This window comes from Neovison vison, chromosome 7 (assembly GCF_020171115.1).
Source record: "Neovison vison isolate M4711 chromosome 7, ASM_NN_V1, whole genome shotgun sequence".
Classification (NCBI taxonomy): domain Eukaryota; kingdom Metazoa; phylum Chordata; class Mammalia; order Carnivora; family Mustelidae; genus Neogale; species Neogale vison.
Genome location: NC_058097.1, coordinates 163,620,535 through 163,642,124, shown reverse-complemented (window position 1 = coordinate 163,642,124; position 21,590 = coordinate 163,620,535). Strand labels below are relative to the sequence as shown.

Here is a 21,590-nt window from a genome sequence, read left to right as displayed (position 1 = left end):
GTGAACATTTAGAAGTGATTATTGATTTGATTCTGTTTGAATTACGGGGCAAAAAAGTTAATAAAATGATATTACTTATATTTGTATCTTAATGCAAAAATAATTTGGGGTGGTTTGTAGCGATACATACAATAAAACAAGGTAAAAACTAGAGAAGAAAAGTTCTAATATGTGTTTACGTAATTCCTAGAAAGGGGCTGCAGACTTGACTGTGAGCTTCCTGGTAACAAGGCTAAGAGGAGATGTGTTATAAGATCCACTACTACTATATAAATAAATTTCTACTCTGTACAATTTTCTAGTATATAAATAAAATAGTTTCTCAGGAGAAACACGGATTTTCTCCTATGGGTCTGCATAAAATCTTGAAACATCTTCAGGAATGTTCCTACAATGTTCAGTTTTAGAATAATAGTAATTTTGAAGAACTGTTTCTTAACAGACCTGATCATCTAACAGACCAGATCTTAGTTTGGGTCTTATGACTGGCAGTACATTCTTTATCCCATGAACACACTATTTTTCAATTCCATTCCATTTTAATTAAGTACTTACGATCTACAAAACACAGTATTGGACAGATGTGGTGTGAAGGGAACCAGCACTCAATCCTGGCTTTACCTTTGCTGAGTGAATATCTCAGAGCCTTAGTTTACTTATCTGTAAAAATGTCAGAATTTGAGAATTAAATGATACAATATTTAACCTCCCAGTAAATCTCTTATATATTTATGTATTAGGCATTTAATAAATGTTGCCCTCCTTCCTCCCTCCTTCATGGTCTCTCTCTTCTCTCTCTCCCTCTCTCCCCACTTTTTTTCTCTTCTCTCCCCTCTCCATTCCTCCCTTCCTTCCTAGCTCCACCCATCACTGGAATATGATGGTGGTTAAGAGCAAAAGATTTGAAATTAGACTGCCAGAGTTTCTCTATCTGAGAAATGGGAATATTGTAGTTTCTAAACACAAGGGGTTGTTGTGGAGATTTAGTAAAATAATCCATGTAGCATGCCTCGTCTGGGGCCTGACATGTAACTGGTAGAAAGGCAGGTTGAAACAGATCATTGCCATGGCTCGTCTAGGTTCATCTCTTAGATGATTGGAACCATCTGAGGTGCTTGAGGAGGGGGCATATTGAATCTGAACTACATTCTAGGTGGAATATCATAGCAGTTTAAAGAAGGGAGGGGAGAGACCTTTAAAGAAATATGGAAAATTGAAAAAAAAGCTTGTTTTTGAGACAGACTGACTTGGACTTCAGATTCTGGTTCTATCACTCATCATGCCTGTGACCTCTCTGAGCCTCAGTATCCTCATCTGTGATTAATAATAATTAGTTCCGAAAAAAATTTTTAAAAATTAGTTCCATTGGTTATTGGGGAGTTAATCATGAAACTATAAGCCAAGTGCCTAGGACCATGCCTTTTAAAAAAAGACCCATTCCTTCTCTTTTGTAGGATTTCCCTGAGCATCTCTGTAGACAGAGCACCATTTGAAAACCATAAATTATTCTTCAAGAAATCTCAACCTCTAATTTAGATCAGCTCCACCTAGATGGCCTTTAGAATCAACTCACTCTACCAAACAATTTAAAATACCTGAGTTGCAGAAAATTCAAAACACATGTTGTCAGGAAAATTTCAGTTATTTTTAAAAATGCACATTAAAGAAAAATATACATAGCTATGATTCTCAACTGAAACAAAAAAAAATCAGGCTTGAAGTCATTTGATTGCAGAGTTCATAAGGGTAAGAATTAGATCACTTAAATGACAAATCATCTTTTTAAAAACCTAGTAAAATTGGAGCATTTAAAGATCGGTTTGGTTTGGTTTGGTTTAAAACACAACCTTAGCGAGGCTGAACAGATTCTGAACTATTTTCCTAAGTTTTCACAAAGCTCCTCATGACAATATAAACTGCTTCCTAAATCTAGCAAAGAACCTGAGATTATATTTCTCTGAGAAGTGTCTGAGAAAGACTTCTCAGAGAAATATAAGCTATCACTTGAAAAAACACTGTATTATTTTCCTGTCTGCATTCGTTGAGAAACTAGATCGACCTGGATTTCCCTGAGCCAGGAGGAAGGTGCTCTGCTTAACAGCTATATGAACTTTCCCTAGGCTCCGGAGTCCCATTTTGCAGATGTTGCTTTTAGTACATCCTAAAGATTTTCCTTACGGACCTCTGCCCTGAGAATAGGATGTGCTCTGTCCTTGGATTTCTAGGGATCCTACAAAAATCACTTGATCAATTCCCATTCCTCCAGAACCATGATAAATTGACCTCATTTTCTTTAATCCAACCTCCAGGATTTGTGTGCTTTCACTGCTTTTGAGACAAAATGCCCCTCAAACATACTACTTTCTCTCTATCGTTCCTAAGAGCTTTTCTTGCTGGTTGCAGTTTTAGGAACATGGAATAACCACCACCACCACCACCACCACCACTATGGAAATTTCAGGGCTTTCCATTGTTTGAAAAGTACTTTTTCATACTTTTTTTTACATTTAACTCCAACTGGCATTCTTAGAGTTTTAATTTTTATCATTCCTTTTTTACAGATAATGATGAGGGTCAAAGAGCTTAAATCATTTACTTACGTTCAAACAGGAAATGTCAAAGTTGAGGCTCTTCAAAGTACCTGTTTTCACATCTTGCATTCTTTCCACAATAGTGGATGGACTTCACCTTCCTCCCCACTGCCAACCTCTGTGCACGTCCTGGTGGGCCCCAACCAAACACAAGCTACCAGGACACACATTAGTTGTGGCACCACATGAGTGTGTATGTGTGTGAGTGTACTACATGCTTGTGCATCTCCGTGAGTGCTTACATGTACCTTTCTCATTGTGGGTCTGAATTTGTATGGATCTGTCTGTCTGTCTGTGGGAGTCTCTGCTCCCTGTGCATAACTTTCTATCTCTGAGTGTGACTGATGTATGTGTGCCTACAACCTGTATGCTTGCACAGGTATGTGTGTACATGTGTGTATGTCTGTCTGTCTGTCCTTGAGTCTGTCTGTGTCTGTGGAAGTCAATGTCTGCTGTGTCTGCTTATCTTACAGTGTGAGTGTGTCTGTGTATTTGTCAGTATCTTTTTGTGTCTGTGGGTCTATCTGAATGTGTGTTGGTCTAGCTGGGTTTATGTGTCTATAAGTATGTTGGTGGACCCATGTCTCTGTCTTTCTCTGAATCTGAGTGTTCTGTTGACCTAAATATGTGTGTGTCTGTATGATTGTGAGTCATTCTGTGTAAGTCTCTGCCTACATGTTCCACTCTCTTCTTTCTATGGAGATAGGTATTGATATACTTGATTATTTCCATTTTCAGCTTGTAGGCATAGGGCCGAGTATAGAGTATATATATGAAAACTCTGTGCATGGGTGTACTCTAGGCATTCTTTCCATCACTGTTTCTCTCTTAGCATTGTCTGAAATCTAGTTGTCAAAAATGTGCCATTGGAAGAACATTGACAGAAGTTCACTTTTAGCTAAGATCCAATTTGCAATCTTTGACATTTGCAACTAAGATTAGAATTTCCCAAAGTGCTGTCTTCCCACTATGGATGGAAATGCTTGCTTTTATTTTTGGTGCAACCCTGATTTGCTCTTTATTTCTTTTTATAAATGATGTCAAATAGCATTATTTCTGAAATAACACAAATGGTGTGTTGTGAAATGCATTGCCCTGTGGCGTTAGTTCCCTATACCTTGTAGGCTGCAAGAGTTCCCTGTAGTTTTCAACAAAGAAGATCACACTAAAATTGTTTTCTTCCCATATTCAGGATCGACATTAATTTTTTGAAAAGAAAAACATAAATTTGGAGTTCTTTTGCCAATATTGATATTAAGATATCAATATTAAGATTAATCTCAATTTTCCCATCTGTAAAATGGGGACAATAAGGCAAGCATTTAAAGAAACGTTTTAGTGAACTCGTATTAAAAATCATATCAGCTTATCAAGACTTTTTATTCTTGTAAGAAGATGAGTTCTCTAATTTTAATAGCACTCCTATGAGGGAGGTTGGTAGCAAGTTTAGTTTTTCTTGATCATCGTAAAATAATCTCCCTGGGTCTAGGCAGAGCACTGCTAATGGAAGAAGGAGCCAGAGGCTTTGAAATCAGTCGTTTCAAGGTCCAGAACTCAGCTTCACAGACCAATAGGTGATCTTTTCATTTTAACCCTGCCTGTATTACTAACTGTATCACCTGGGCCTGTTACATTTCTGGGCCTTTGTTTACCCACTTGGAAGATGAAAATGAGGACTATACCATATAAGATTGTGGAAAAACTTAAACCAGATAATGTATGTGAGGTAAGGTAGCTGCAAACCGGTGTTCTTCTGGCTCCCTTACTGGGGTTTGCAGCCCACACAACGTACCATGATGCTAAGCACGGCGTGCGCACCACGTGATACGTGACGTATGGGGCCTGCTTGCTTGCGATTCAGAGAAAATGGACTGGTCACTTTCTGCCCTAAGGGAAAATATATAATGAAGTGAGAGTGAGGACAGATACCTCAAAAGGAACCTGACAATGTCGGGTCCGAGTGCCAAATGAGTGAAAGGAGCAGCAAGTTTAATCAAGCTCGCAGAGATCAAAGGATACCCTTCCCATCCGTGAGGTGGAAAGAGAGGTTCTGCGGAGTAGGAAAGACTTGAAATGCCTCAGAGGAAAACAGGCAGGGTGGAGTGTGGGGTGAGGAGCAAGCAGGTAGGATCTGAGCATGAGCCTGGTGGGACACGGGTCTCTTCCTACAGGGGATAATGGCTGGAGGACTGCTCATTCAGGAAGGAAGTGAGCTCTGGGTCAGAGAAGCACATGGTTTGGATGATGGAAGCTTTGAATGCCCAGATGCCTTGAAGCTGAGATTTTGTGTGTATGAGTGTGTGTGTGTGTGTGTGTGTGTGTGTGTATGTGTGTGTGCGTGTGAGAGAGACAGACAGACAGAGGGACAGACAGAGAGAGAGAAAGAGAAAAAAAAAGACTAATAATGATCATTGTGGTAGCTGAGGTAAATTGAGTGCATTTCTTCTTATACCATAGGCTTGTAGAAAGTCAACCTGTTTGCTATGTTGAAATTGTAGAAGCAACTGATAAGTGACTACTTTCTCAGTGGGAGAAACGTGAGGTGGGTAGAAGATTATAAGTCCAAATTAAAATGTGAATAAGTAACATAAATTTTAGAGACATTTATGGATGATACTTTTATATAAAAAAATCTCCTTTGATTTTCATAAAAATCTTGTTATGCAATAGAGATTATCATCTCCTGTTAATCCACCATTACGGATTTAAAAACAAAAAACAAACCACGAGAATCATGGACGTAACTCTAGGTTCTGCTATCACCTCCTCTGTGTACAAATTCTGTATTTTCCATTGCACTACACTGCTAAGTTACTATGATCAGCTTGAAAAAAGAGCTCAAGCCTTAGTCTTTGTTGGCCCAGTAACACTGAGCCTAAAACGCCCAGTTCCTATGCATTGATTGCTTCTTGTGGCTAGGAACCAGACTTGGGAAGAAGTAGTTATTCTTATGGGGATAAAAATTTATTTTCATCTGGGTCTGTCTTTGCTTTTGCGTGTGTCTGGCCTTCCTTAAACAGAGGAAGTTCACGTCATAGGAGAATTGATTCTTCCTAGATCTTAGAAGAACTTTGAAGTCTCTTCTAGCTGTCCCAGGTTACTCTGCCTGTCACTTTCTCTCCCGTCCTCTGTTCTGGAGGTGGTTGATCCGTTTCCCACAGTCCGTTCTTCTCCATCTCTGCCTCCTCCTAAGTATGAGAGTCTGTTTCTCTCCTTTCCTTCCTCTGTCCCTAACCTCCTCCTTACCCTGTCTTGACATTTCTCCCCATTCCCCCTTCTGTTTCCCTGTCCTTCCTCCTCTCTTTTTCCTTCCTTCCTTCCCGCCCTCTGTCTTTCACTTCCTCTCCCACTCCCACAGCAGTCTTGCAGCTTACTGCAGTTAGGGTGCAGTCTCTGACTGCTGGTGAAGATTTTTCTCCAAGCTCTCACAGAGACAAGGGGCAGCTGCTGTCTCTGTACACTTCTACAGCAGGGCTCTGGAGTTTAGGGTTATACCTGCATCTACCGAGCCTACTTAACGTGTAACAGGGGTTCCCCTGCATGTCTCCAATGGTAGGGTCTCTAAGATTTTGCATAAGAATTAACCCTATATGAAGGGGGTAGCATAGCCTAGGGAGGCTGAGACACAGCCAGTCCACATTAATTCAAAATCTAATGCTGATTTTATTTACTTAAATGGCAAAACTTGAAGTCTCAGACCTGAGCCTGAGTAAGTTACATTTATAAAATAAATATGGACTTATCAGGCTTTGGAAGCCAGCTTGGATCCTGATCTTCCTGATCTGTACCTCATACTCAGTCAAATCTCATAAATTAAGCAGTGTCAAAGGATAGAAGGAATTCAGCTTGGGCTTTAAATCTCAAGACCTGTCTTTTGGGCTTACCTCTGACTCTTAACTATCAAATGTGTGTGTGATCTTGGGGGTGTCTCTAACCTTACTGAGCCTCAGTATATTCTGTAAAATTAGGATGATCACTCCTTACAGATGACATAAGTGTGTAAAAGGACTTCATAATTTAGAAGATGCTGTTGGTTACCGAGGCTGAGTGTGTGCCCTATTATGTGTGGAGCAAGGTATCTGAGTCAGTAATTTTAGCTTAGAAGGGAGGTTTTATGCCATGTGCCTCTTGTCTCCTATTTTATTGGAATGGGTGGACTGAAAACTGCCTCAGACTGATAGTGGAAATAAGTAGTGTGTCATCACTTTTTTTGCCATAACTAAAACAATTTTTTGTTTATCATATTTGTGGGTAGTGCTGGGAAGGAGAGGATGTAGAAAGGAAGTGAAATCTATTTGAAGTGGATTGGGTTTGTTGTACCAAAGATCTCTGGAGTTTAAAGGAAGCATTTATTTTTTTTCTTAGGAGAATTACCTGAGGATGAAGAATTAGCTATGCAGATGGGTTTACTGGTCAGTATAGTATGGTGAGATCACAGCACTGTGAGAGTTAATGAATTTCACTTGGTTTTGTATGAGCTGGTTTGCCAGAATCACTGCCATGAACATATAATTAAAAAAAAAAATACTGTAATGAGGGGCACCTGGGTGGCTCAGTCGGTTAAGCATCTAACTCTTGATTTTGGCTCAGGTCATGATCTCAGGGTTGTGAGATCAAGTGCCATGTCGGGCTCTGTGCCCCTCTCCCTTCTCCCCCCTCTCTCCGTCCCTCCCCTGTCAAGGATATAATGTAATGAGAAAACAAAGATCTATAGGTGATGTTTGAGGGAATATTTAATATTGATTTATCTTCAAGTGGATACTATACTAAAGAATAAAGTTTGCAGTCAAGTCAGTTTATCCAGAAGGAAAAGTGACTATTTAGAACAATGGACACTGAATCATAAAACAACTCGAAGTATAGAGGTTGGGGGCTATAAATACATCAGTTGGTCTTCAACGGAAAACTAATATTTCAAATCAAACTGGATTCCTAAATAGATTATATTAAGACTTGTTTGCTTCTTTGGTCTGAGCCGTCTAATCCAGCCCTTCATAACATATTACTAAAAAGAGAACACGAGCCACAATTTGAAGTCTTATATGAATTACAGATTTTTTAATGTGCTAGTCTTGATGCAGGCTAGAAGGCCCGCCAGCCTGATCAGCAATTTTCGTTTCGCTAGTCTTTTGGTCACTTCAGCCATGGAAAATCAAAATCTTAATCATATAAAAATTGGATATGAGTTTTATTTAATCAGTGAAAAGATTTAGTCTTTTTTAAGGTTGTTCTCTCCCTTGTGGCAAATATATGCAGTAGAATTAAATAAGAGCTATAATCTTAAAACTTTTATGGAATTGCTATGATCTTTTCTTAAGTCATCAGTTGGTCTAAAAATTAAAAATTAAAAAATTCTACGGAGGTTTAAAGACTCGGCTAGACATCATGTTCACGGGGGAAGTGATTTGTTCTATAAATAACTTTTTTCTTTGAGACTGTGTAAGTCCATTGTAGTTAATGTTAGGCAATCTTTGGGAGTGAGTGAGCACTCTCTCTGCCCCGGGTTCTGCTCTGGTTAATTTTCCAGCTTTGCCCTTGTTTAGGCAGACAATGGAGAACCACAAGGACAGCCTCTCACCAGCTTTAGGAACAAATTTGTGCTTGCTTATTGATGGTCTGGTAAGACAGCCCTTGGAGGCGTTGCTTTTATTTAATTTAAAAATTTTTACCTGTGGTCTAAGCACATTCCCTCATTCTGCAGGAAAGATGTCTTAATTACACTGAAGTCCTTGCTTTTAGACTGGGCAGTCAGATTCCTAATTTTAAAATAATCTTCCTATTTAATTCCCAAATTTGAATGATAAGACCAGGTTCTGATTTATGAACTGAATCTGATTTTCAGCTCCAATGCCATTGTTATCTTGATGTTGAAATTATTGAAACAGAAAGTTAAAAATCAATTTCTGAGTTCCTGAGAAATAAAGTTGGTGCAGTCTCTACCCTCACTATTTCCGCCTAACATACACTGCATTTCAGCGTCTAATTTCTGAATGTGGAGATGACAACCCTTTTCTCTTTCCTAGTATTATAACATATAAAAAGCTCTATCCCAAATATTTCTTCAATGCAAGCATTTCAGTGTCTGATTTCTGAATGTGGAGATGACAACAGCCCTTTTCTTTTTCCTAATATAATAGCAACTAAGAAGCTCTACTACCCCAAATGTATTTTAAATGGAAACTATTTCAAGTTTGTGCCAATTAAGGTCAGCTGCGAGGAGCAGGTGATTTTCTTTTCCTTTTTTTTTTTTTGGCCGTTTGTGGACACAGTGAAAGGGCATAATAAGCTCTTGCACCCATCCTGTCTGTTCGCCGGCTCTCTGGTGACAAACGGCCGATCTGTGGGTGAGTACATACCTCATTTACATCACGTGCATAATGTACTCTATCTGGGATATTAGCTTCTTAGGGCTGGCAGTGTCGCCTAACACACACAGTGATCAGCACATTTTTTGAGGCTGCAATCACCAGAGGAATGCAGCAGTGATGTGGGAACAAGAGGAAGTAACGTGGCATAACGGTGTGCCCAGCATTGTTCTGTTGTCATCGTCCCTAATCAGTTCGGTTTCCCCCGGAGCCCAACAAAAGAGGCATGAATTAAATAGAGTAAAACAATGGCCCTGAGTGCAAGAATAAGGCATCTATTCCCGAGCTCCACATCCAGAGAAAAAGAGAAAATAGCAACTAGAGAGGGAACAAAGTGCCCTGAAAGCTTTGTGGGGCAAGGCAGATGCTTATGTAATCTTTAAACAAGACGTGCAGTCCTTTTACGAAAGTGTCCAGCCCTACTGAATCTCAAGTCCGCATTTAAAGATGAACAATGCCAGATATAGGAAATTAACAAAATTCTTTAAAAATATGCTTAACACAAGTTTCTAATAAAATATTGTCTGCTATATTAATAGCATGCTGTTTACAAAATGTATTCTTAGCATAGTAACCTCTCCGGGGTTTTCACACGCTTACCAAAAGATAACAGTCCCTGAGCAGTTTTCACCCATATTGTTCAAGATTTCAGCAAGAGTTCGGTCTTACAAGTATTTTACAAAGCAGTTTGCATGTTCCTGTTCTATAATGTTTGCAGTATTCCCAAATAAGTCTTACACATGAGTTCAATAAATAATTGGAAGCCCAGATGTTTGAAACGGATACGGCAGATACATTGTAGCTGTATTTAAAATACAGCTACTTTCCCTTTGTCCTCTCATCAACTTCACAGCATTGCACTCTGCCATTTTCAGTTCTTTTCCAATTAAACCTAGAGGAACGTTTGGCACGTTTGTGTTCCCACACGTGCTCCTCTCAAATGCAGCGTGTGGAAGCATCCTGTGTTATCGTTGCTGACTTGAGACATTCCAAGAAGGAATCTCACTTCTTCGCACTGAACTGAAGCCTTCTTTGTCCCTGCAGTTCACCTTCTGATAAGGGAATTGCTCATACTGAGACATGATTTACCACTTTACATAGGAAATAATTAGAACTTCTCTGTGAGCTCCCTTTGTAGAAGGAGACTTCCTCATTTCTGGATCCTTCTACAGCACCACTAAAGCAGTCTCCTGTACAGTGTTTGATAAGTAAAGGAAAAACTGTTAGGTATCAGTAAAATCTAAGAACGTTCTTGAACTCACTTTTAAAACATAGTTGGCTAATTTGCAAGAACCAAAGACACATGAGGAAAATTCTGATTTTATTTCCAATCGCTTTAGCTTATTACCTTTAAATTTTTGTTGATATATGCATCTCCCTTCCCGTGCAGTTTTTTATTATATAGCTAAAAATGGTTCTTTCTAGTTATATGTCACAGTATCTCCCTTTTTTAAACAATTGCACTAATTCTTGAAAAATACCGTGACATTATCAGAGAAAAGTTGCTTTTTTTTTTTTAAGAGATAGAAGAGTATTATGGCTAAATTTGGGAATTTTTAATTTGTATCTTATTTAGTCTGGTGTGCAATGTGACACCAGTTAATTGTACGTTATTTTGTCGTAACTACATGTTAACTCTGTTGGAAGTAATGGTAATTATACTGTAATTGATATCAGTTCTCCCACATCTTTGGAAAACCATACAATTAACACATATCACCACAGTTGGGCACTATCTTTTGTCCTTTGTAATGTTGCCATGTTGGAGTACTATTTTGAAAAGGGTCCTAAATATTTTCTTCTTCTTTTAAACTCATTTTAAAAATTTCAATTTTAAAATGATTTTTTAAATTTCATGACGTGAAAATACAGTTTCCGAATTTTAATTTTACTTAACTTTAAAGAAAAGTTCTCCCACGAATAATTAGACATAATCTTGGGTTATTTTTAGTTTTAGCTTTTATTTGTAAAGTCATTAGTGACATCCCTTGACCTTAGTACTTCCTATTTCCTGAAAGGAGGATAATAGTAGAATATACAAATTCTTGACATCAAGGAGTTAATCAGGTTTGGTTTTGTTTTGTTTTTCTTGAAGAGAGGCCCTTTTCTTAGCAGTAATCTTTATGTTTATGTTACTTTGTTTTCAGACAGAAAAGGATTTATTCTGTCCTAGTGCCACTATAATGAGTGCCACAGTAGGGATATGAGGCATTAATATGCCAATTTCAGGCTAAAATGTCTCCCCTCTGATTTTGCCTGCCTCTTTCCTTTGCCTTGCTTGCCCTTCCCTTCCCTTCCCTATGTGTCTTCTTCCTTCTATTTACTTTTCCCCATGGTGGAGATAGAATTTCAGAAGCAGCAAATAAATCCTTTTTGGCTAAATGTGACCATGGTTTGGAAGGCTTGTTTGACAAATGGATTATCTTTGAATGATTTCCTTGAAAATATGGATAACTAACTGCTCAAAAACTTTTTATGACAGGGCATAATTTTAACCTCTTTTAATTTTACCAGGGCATTTATGACAGTGATTTTACCACTGTAGGTTGTCCTGTAGGTCTCAGGAGAATAAAGTTGAGTATCATAGAATCATAAGATTTCAGAGATGGAAGGAACCAAAGAGATAAGTTAGTTCAGTTTCCTCATTTGACAGATGAAGTAATCAGGGACTGGCACAGTTTGTAAAGAGCAACATGTGTGCTTTTTAAACAGTGATACAGAGTAGTTCAGTGGAAGGCACAGGAGACTAGGGGTCTGAAGGCTAATAAGTTTGTTCTAGATCTGTTACTGGTTAGCTGCTGGACTTTGGGTTAGCATCCTAACCTCCTTGGTCTCCATGCTCTCTGAATAAAGATGCCTTTACGTTTCCTTCTAGCAATATGCTCCGTACTTGTTTTGTTTTGTTTTAAAGATATATGTTATTTAATAGTATACATAGTTCTTTACATTATAGGAAAATCTCTTAGGAGATATGGTATATATCTCATAAATTGAAACAAATATATGGTGGCAATACCGTACATTTTTTCATCCTTTGTATTGACATTTTTGAGAAAAAAAAAATCTTCAAATTGATCAGTTGCCACCTAATATTGAAATAGAAGTTATGTTTTTGGAGAAGATATTCATTCTTGGTTTATATGGCTTTGGTGTCTTTAACTTGAGTAAACTGCATCTGGGTTTCCACATTGTAAATTCAATAGGTATCTGAAATCAAGTGCCTATATTTTGAAAAAATAGAATTCCCAAGATTTGTTTTTTGGTTTTTGTTTTTTTGGACAAAGACATTTGCTTAGCTGGTCATTAATTTTATTGTGACAGTCTTTGTTCATACAATAAATGTTAGAATAATAAAGTCTTGCTGGTGCTTTTAATGGAGATAAAATTCACCGTTTTAAAAATCATGTGTTCAATTTTCATAGGAGTTCCTACACTTTCTACAATGAAACTTTCTGTGAACTTGTTACTGAAACAAATAGTTAATCAGAGAATATTCAGGAACAAATATGCATTATGCCTCTGTAAATGAATACAAAGTTGGAAACCGCATCTAAGTAGGAGTTGGGCTGCCACACAACTGGATTTGCTTAAATCTGCACACTTTATAACTCTACTTGGGAATTGCAAACTTATAAATAACCTTGCAATTGGTTAAAACCATATTAAAACCATATGAATGAGACAGAAAGCATTTGGTTAAAGGGGTTCAGTTAGCACTATAATCCTGATGAAACTAATTTAACTCAGTGGCTCCCAAGCCTAAAAGGATCTCATATCTTCAGAGTTAATACTACTTTATCGTTTATCATTTGATGATCAGTGACAAGAATCTAAGTGTATGTTACAGGAGATATACAGGGCGCTGTCCCTGCCAGGGGTGTGTGGAGAGAACTTGCTTAGTTTGGTGTACTCTTCAAATCCTGGGGGAAACTTGTCATACATCATTTGAGAATGTTTTTGAAAGCTCCATAAAACACATCCACAAGAAGCTCTGCAGACATCAGTTCATTTTAGCAGGCATCTGCTGCCTGCTTCTTCTGTGGTTATGGGGCACAGGCCTCGCAGAAGACAGAGAGGATCAGGAGACACTTTCCCTCCCCCCAGGAGTGTATGGTCCAGGGGCATTTTTTTCACAGCTTGCCTCACGTGTGAATCTTCTGGAATCTTGAAAACTTTGGCCAAGCCATTACGAGTCTTCTTTCCTTTTAACGGAGAACTTCCTCTTCTTGGAGAATCCCAAAGAGATAGAGAAAAAGATAGACAGAATTGTCAACTGCTGCTAGATCCCAATGGTAAAAGCTTCCAAATAATTGTTAATGAGGCAAGTAAGACAAAAATTTGTTGCCTTACTATTTGGTATTTTTGGGGAAATAGTGACAAGAGCCTTTTATGATAGAAAAGGTGAAGGAGACATTGTATTTATTTGCTAGGGCTGCCATAACGAATGTCACAACTGGATGGCTTAAACAACAAAGTGTTTTTCTCATAGTCCTTGAGGCTGGATCTTTAAGAGTAAGGTGCCAGCAGGATCGATTTCTCCTGAGGCCCTTCTCCTTGGCTTGCAGATGGCTAGATTTTCACTGTGTCCTCACATGGTCTTTCTTCCATGGGCACACATTTCTAATGTCTCCCTCTGCATGTTTCAAATGTCTCCTCCCCTCCAGGACACCAGTCAGATTGGATTGGGGCCCAACCTAAAGACCTCATTTTAATTGAGTCACTTCCTTACAGGCTCTGTCTCCAAAAAGAGACACATTCTGAGGTGCTAGGGGTTCAGGTTTCAACATGTGAATTTTAAGAAGACACAGTTCAGCCCCTAATAGCTATCTTGGCTTAGTTTGGGTATTCTCAAACTCTTGTGAAGCTGTTTTCTTTGGGATTGCGGTACCTAAGGAACTCCAGTGACCAAATGCTTTCTGTCTCCATTCGTATGGTTTCACCTGGATTATTTTCTCTAGAGATGTTCTTGTATCTCTAGAGGAATTAAACTGAAATTAATATGATTTTAAATTAATATGATTTTAACAGTTTATTCTCTTGTCCTTTCATAAAATATTGGCATTATCAACTTATTCAAAGAATGAATTGCTAATGATGGATAGCTAAGCAATGTAACGTGAGGGTGTAGAAGAAGAATATTTGAAGGTTGTGGTGGTGGTTGAGATTTCAGGAATGATTCTTACAGAGCCCTTTTGAATAATAAAAACTAGGCAGACTTCCTGTATCTCAGCACCAGGCCAACCCTGATCAGGATGTCACTCTATTGTTCAACTGACATGCCCACCTTCCTTTGTACTTATCCAGCTTTTAATCATCTACATCTCATTGTTTTCAAGAAGGACTTTTCAAAAATTAATTTAATTTTATTTAAAAGTAAAATTAAAATGAATGAAGAGAGGAAAATAATTTTATCAGGATTATCAGGATTTAGCAACCAGAGTACCTAGTTATGTTCCAACATCACGAGAGACACTAATGATGTACAGATAACATTATAGACACTGCACCTTAAGGAGTAAGCCGGGGAGACGTGTAAACAGACATATAAATCCATTTTTGTAGCACCCTTTCTATAAATAGGATGTGGTGCTGGAACAAAAGAGAAAGTGATAATTTGTGCACAGAGCTGGATGAGGGCAGTCAACAAAGGAGTGTGTCCAGGAGAAATGCTTTAATTAGGCCTAGATAGGACTAAATAGGATGTTATCAGTAAAGAAAGGTTGTTCCAGAAAGAAGGAATGGCATAGGCAGATTCACAAGGCCATACAATATCATAACTCTGTTGTTTGGGAAACTCTAAGAAGTTCCATCTTATCAGAACAGAGAATATAAACTGGAGTGCGTAGGACCTAGAGCCGATAAGGAGAATAGGAGCAAGATTGTGAACGGTTGTCCTAGCTCTCCGGAGAAGTTTGCTTCTCCTTACATGGATGATGGGGAGTACTGAATGCTTGTTAAGTACAGGAATAACAAGAACCAGGTACTATGTGGTTACTAAGGTTGAGATTTAAATTTAGTTCTGTGATGCTTAGCAACCGAGACAAAAAGGAAAGCAGTTTTTGTTTATATAGTTGCCTCGTTGATACAGGAGAATGGATATTGGCCTTTAGATCAGGACACTATCTTCATTAGTGTTTAGCTTCAAACCATTTAGCAAACACTAAATAATATCTTTAACATAAGTGGATATTTTATGAGTTGCTTTATTTTTGCTAAGCACTCACACGTATAATCTCTTATTTCATCATCACAACCCTGCGGTGTGAGCATTTTCTATTTTATTTTACAAATGAGGAAACGGGCTCAGAGAGATCACATGGTAATTATGTTGTCGAGTTATGATCCTAAATTCACCTCAGCACAAATACCGACCTAAATTTTGGTTAAGTGACTTAAATAAAATAGAAAAAAATCTTCCTGAAAAATGAACAAACAAACAAACAAAAAAAAAACCCATTCTGAAGCCTCACCTTTTTCTCTTGGAAAACTGATAGTAAAAGTAATATTCTCCCTTTAGTATTGACACAAAGGTTACAGAAAATATTCATTGAACAGAGCCTTGTACATAGTATATGATCTTGAGTGACCCTCTTTCCTACCTCCACTTCAATGCATGTATTTATGCTATGGGGCAAACATAGTTGAAAAACTTAGGTCTTAACTAATTCATGAGTCCTAGCACAATTTTGGTGTTAAGGGTGTATTAAAAGCTAGACAAATTAATAGTTTTAGCTGACAAAATGTCATTTAACAATGAGATTCAATAATAACCCTCATTTCTCCCAGCTAGAGTCTTTATTACCATGATTACTGTCTCTGCAAACGTCCAAATACCACTATGAAAGTAAATCCCAGTGCCTCCAAGGTAACTGCTTCCAAACAAGAATCGTCTTTTTAAAAGTACATGTGGTTACTTTCTAGTGTAAAACCTGCATTTCTGATCCTTCACCAAATTACTAAACGTATTATAAAGGATATTAAATAAAGGCTAATAAAGTGATAGAGCTTGTCAAATCAATACAAAGGAAGCCATATGTGTGCTTAAGTAGTATTTCTTGGGAATCACATCATAGCCGGATATGTCCAGAGCAAGGAATTAGAACGAGTCTTTCAGAGTAAGATACAGACTCTCTCTCAACATCATACTTAGCATTGTCCTGCTTAAAAGAGAGAGAGAGAGGGAGAGAGAGACCTTTTTATTTTGAAAGACTCAAGTGCTAAACTGCAGAAATTCTAAGTCAGACCCAAAAACCTCTTTTTTCATAAGTTATAAATTCTGTTGTGTCCCCTTAATATTGCTTATCTGTCTTTTTTAGAAAATATTTAAGTTTTTTTTATTTCTATGTTTTGATTATTATTATGTATATTGCCCAAAGAGACATCATCACAAGTGGAGTGTCGAGTCTAAACATCTCTATCACAAACTTGAAATATTAGAAAATTGGTAGTTCCTGCTTCTTTGGGACACTTGCTTGTATAGGGTTTTTGTTTGTTTGTTTGTTTGTTTGTTTAATGTAGGTAAGTCAATTATGTGGCCTTGTAAAACCTGCAAGGATTTATAGGCAACTACTACTAAAGGCTGTGTATAATATATAGAAAAGGTGTAAAACAAACTCTTGGCTTGAAAAATCTTCTGATGTTTCAGGGGGAGGCTTGGATGTGCAGATGAACCAAAGTTCGATTTTTTAAAAAAAATAGTCTATAACTGGGGCCCATGATACAGGGAGACTAAGAATTTTTTCTATCAGAAAGCAGGTAGCTCAGAGAGGTGATAAAGTTCACAGACAGCTTGGGTTTTTCAATATGAGTAGAATTTGGCAAGGAAGAAGAGAGTAGGAAGGTTATCGTAGCGGCAGGGGGGTAAGAAGAATAAGCAGGCGTGATCGTGGTGTTGTTATGGGAAGGTGAGTAGGATCCCGTCCACCCCGAGCCGAGGATGTATGGTGGGAGAGCTGTAGGAAATGGAATTTTAAAAGACATGTGGGGCGCAGTGTCTGAAGGGCTGAAAGCCAGGTAGAAGAGTGGGAGTGGGATGCAACAGAAAGCAGGAGGGTGTGGAAGGTTTGAAACCAGAGCGATGAAGTGGGACCCAGTGAGGAGTGTGCATCGGTGGACCTGGAGGCAGCACCACGGTCAGGCCGTCCAGAGAGGATGTGGTGGCGGTGATCTGTGAGTGCGCGTCTGAGTGCAGGGGCAGTTCCCGAGGAGGGGTGGGCGGGAGAGGAGGGGCCAGGGCCAGGGGCTCCGTGAAAGAAGTCAGCAAGCCTGGATGAGTGAGGGACTGAGCGCGGAAGGACGGGGAGAGCAGGGACGCGAATCCTAGTGCAGGAAAGAGAGGACAGGAAGGCAGGCTGCGTCAGGAGAAAGCTGCTGCTTCGCTTTCTGTTGGGGGAAGTTCTCCTGGGTCGGAGAGAAACGAAGGCTGGGAGCTGGGATGAAGTGACAATTTTGGGGAATACTCAATGACTTCCACAAAGCCGGAAACTTTGAGGAGAGATACGATCTCAGGACACGGTGCCAGCCTTAGAGAATTCCTGTTCATAATGCGAGTTTTTGTTCTTACTCTCAGAGAACTCTGCTTCAGGAACACGCACGAATGTGGCTGCAGGCTTTGCAGTATTAAGTTTCCCTTCAAAACTCCTTATTATTACATATTTGAAAGAAGTCTTCGATATTTCAGTATGTATTTTAGCATATAACAACAAAATTCTTATTTACTTAAAAAAGACTCATGCCCACATCCCCACATAGGAGATAGGTGATTCTAAATTTGTGAGCATAAAAATTTTTAATTACTCTTACCTAGTTGCTATTATGTATATTTGATATGTATAAATCTATATAAAATATTGTAAATATTTGCATAAAACATATATGCAAATATTCTATAAGCAGACTGAGAATCAGCATAGAGTATACTAATATAAAATATTTTATATGTGAAAGTAACAGGAGAGAATTACTTTTTGCCCATTTTCACTGCAGTGTAGGTAATGTAGGTAATGGCCCCTTCGGTATATGTTCTGTGGCTGCTGTGTATGACCCCCTGACATTCTTAGAAAGAAGCTTTGAAGAAAGGTTGGTAAAGTACCCCTCATCTATAGACCATTGGAATAAAATATATCACATCATTGTCCCTCCATGTCTAGTTGTCAAATGAAATATATTTGTTTGTAAAGCAAATGAGCAAAAAGCTTCTTTCGGTATTTACCAATCTCCACTTGAGTTTGTAGAAAAGGGGACCTTGTTGAAGTGAGTCGAGGTCTGCTGTAGGCTGGTCAGTGTCAGTAATCCTGACGGGGGGTGCCCAGCACATCCCACAGTTCATGTGGTGTTTTCCAGGAGATGGCTGCGATCAGTCATCTCACAGATGGTTTGAAAAAGGCTTGTCTTGCTGGCAAGCAAACTGTTATTTAAGTACACAATCCACTCTACTACTGAAACAGTTTTGCCAAACTTATCCAAGTATTCTAACATGCTTAAAGATGGTATAAATATCATTTATTGCTAGCAGTTTTCTTCAGACTATATGGAATGTCTTCCTGCTGCCTGATCTAAGTGTCCCAGTTTACATTATGGCCTTTACTGCCTCTGTTTGATGGAGTGATCAGTAAAAATTTAATGACACTATAAAATAATAAAAATGTCATTAATTTACCACGGATCTTGGATGCAGTGGTTGTAAAGTTACATTAATAAACAGAATATTTTTTACAACAAAAAGCATTGTTACGGGGGAACGTATAAATAACACACATAAATTTAAGAGCAATTTTACTGTTAGCACACACATTATTATGGAATAGCCAATAAGTGTATAAAACATAGTATATAAAATTTTATTAAAATATACTGTGCACATCAAAAATTCAGCTTTTATCTAAGTGCAAAGAAAAGCCATTATTGTGTGCTTACTGTTTCATTGCTGTTCTTTCCCCATATCACAATTTTACATTTGTTGCCAGTAAGAGGAAGTTGATTTTTTTTTTCTTAGATGGAAGCAAGGCTCTGTTCTTTTAGTCACCCCAAACCCATTCTCTTTCTCCACCGATGCAAAACCAAAATTGATCAATCTTGCCATGGTAGAGAGGGAGAAGTTGCTAATTTAATGCAAAGTTAAAAATAATGCCCGAGGAGTTGAATGGTTTGTTCAGTGACTCTGGAAATAAGGGATAATAATGCAGCAGTCTATCTGTCATCAGTGAGGCTGCCCCGTCATTGACTCTGATAATATGTGAAGATGATGGATGCCAACGTCTTGTGGCTTGTAGCATTGAACATTCATCAGCTCTCACTAAAGGGGGCTTTATCATTTCAATATCTTTACTTAATATGCAACATCTATCTCATACATCATAATTTCAAAGCACTTAGAGAGCCAACAGTCCTACAACACAGCAGAGCTGACTTTCAGACTTTAATTTTTTTCAATAACTTTTATGTTGCCTGCATGTTTTGTGACTGACAATGCATAAGTAAGCGTCTGATCACATCACTGCATGTAAAATGCACCTTGTGCCATCAACATGAAGATTGGGGAATGTTCCTGGGGGGGTTGAGATTCAATTAACATCGAGCTACTTTGCTTACATCTCCAAAATATCTTACTCCGGAGACGTGTGCATTGTGAGAGCTGGTTCAAGTGAGTGGAAAAATCTGGAGCGAAGAATTTGCCTCCCGCTGTCTGTATTTGGTGGATATAGGGGTATACCCATTGGCACTTACTGGCCAGAAGTTGAAGCCTCTTGGAGCTGAAGGATCTCTGAACGAATCCGTGTCCTGTATCTGCCAGGCTCACATTGCACCTCCCAAGCTTAACCCAGCTGCCTGGAGCTAACTTGTAGACATCAGGCCCTCTTATCTTATGGTTATGTGGCTGGCAAATAAATATTCTGAGCTATTCTTTGAAGAAGGAAATCTTCTGGGAGACTAGGTAGAAATGTATATGAAAGGGCATGGCTTTGCAGGGTCCTTCTTTAATCTCAAACACAAGTGCTTAATATTACCAAATATAAAAGGCAGCCCACTGCCCAAAACAATTTTTATCATTGATTTATTTTCTGCCTGTTTAACAAGTGTTTCATGGGATATTCTTCCTTGACTTCTACTCTGTCAAAATATTGATATTTTATAAGGAAAGTGTCTCTGCAGAAGAATGTTTTTTTTCAATGAAGTCAGAAAAATGTATGACTTCAAAGACACTGTGAATGTGTGTTGAATGTTCTGAATGTTTTTTGTTATGATTAAAAACAAGCTGATAATACTGAATTGTGAGTGCACTTCATTTTTTATAAAAGAAAAGATATTATCATCATGTAAGCTTTGTTGTCTTAGGATTTTACAAACCATGGCATGTAATTTTCCCTCTTCTCCTTCCCTGTCAAAATATTGATATTCTTTCAGGAACTTTATTTTTTTTTACCGAGAATATTTTCCGGTAAAATCAAAGAGAATGAATGACTAGAAAGATACTTGAAATATGCATATTGATAGGTAGCACGGTCTGTTGATTTTCAGAGAAAGTTGTTTTTCCCCCCATGAAAATACAGCTAAAGGTTGTTCTTCCAAGAAGATTGCAGGTGTCACATCAAAACTCCTTTTGCATTTAACATAGGGAAAGCATTCACATGCAAATATTTGAAATGTGAAACAATGTGATAAAACAAAGGTTGAATATTTTGCTTTCCCTGGTACTACTCATCTTCACTTTAATTCTTTTTCTTTACATCATGACAACCAAAAGTGCTACTCCAAAATAGAAATTGGCTGATTAAAAGCAGCTGTCCTCCCCCCACCAACAATGTGTGAAACTCCCACATGGCTTGTGGTTGCTTTCTGTTGTGGCCTGCATCTGGGTTAATTTGTTCTTGTGCAGTGGTGTTTTCACATCAGAAGATATTGGGGAACCATGCCTAATTTGCTTTTTATTTTCATTCTGTTTTTTATAAGTGTCGTATTTCAGAGGTTTGCCCATAGCCCACTATTGTAACTGGTTAGTATTACCCAGTTGGGGAAATTCATGATTATGATTTTGTTGCAAACCTATCCTAGACATAGTGCTAGATGAAAGCAAGGTTTATGCTGTGTTTTCTTCCAACGCAGATTTCCACATATTCCACGATGAAGGGGGAACTGGAAGACTTCCTGCACAATTTGACTGATGGGAATTAATTATAGAAATATAATGATATTCAAAAATAATCATATTAGAAAGCACAAATGTAGTGGGACTGTACAAATGAGACACAGCCTCTATCAAGTAATTGTATGTTTGCTCTTTAAGAATATTTCCAAGTTTCTAAACATCTTACAGAAGAGAACACTCACAGAGTGTTTCCGTCTTATGCCGAACATGCTCAGTACAGAACTAGGTCATTGAACAATAGACCGAACAGCAATCAGCACTCTCCTGCTGCATAATGCATTAAGTATAACATGCAGAAACCATTCCCGGAGCTGGAAGCTGCTATTTCATGTCTGTAAATTCAAGCTGACATGACATTTAATATTGTTTCATAGTAATGAACAACAAGGTTTCATTCATTCATAAGCACCACACAAAGCCAAGTTTGAGTCTGGAGAGTAGCGAGGAGGCGAGAAGGGGACACGTGCTGTCTTTTTGCAGACAAGAACA

At 38.3% G+C, this 21,590-nt stretch overlaps 1 protein-coding gene across 1 annotated transcript in view; it reads left to right on the top strand.

The window, feature by feature from the left end:
- The window catches only part of SOX6 (SRY-box transcription factor 6), a 368,043-nt gene that overhangs the window by 305,154 nt on the left and 41,299 nt on the right, over window positions 1-21,590 (top strand). The window lies entirely within an intron of this gene.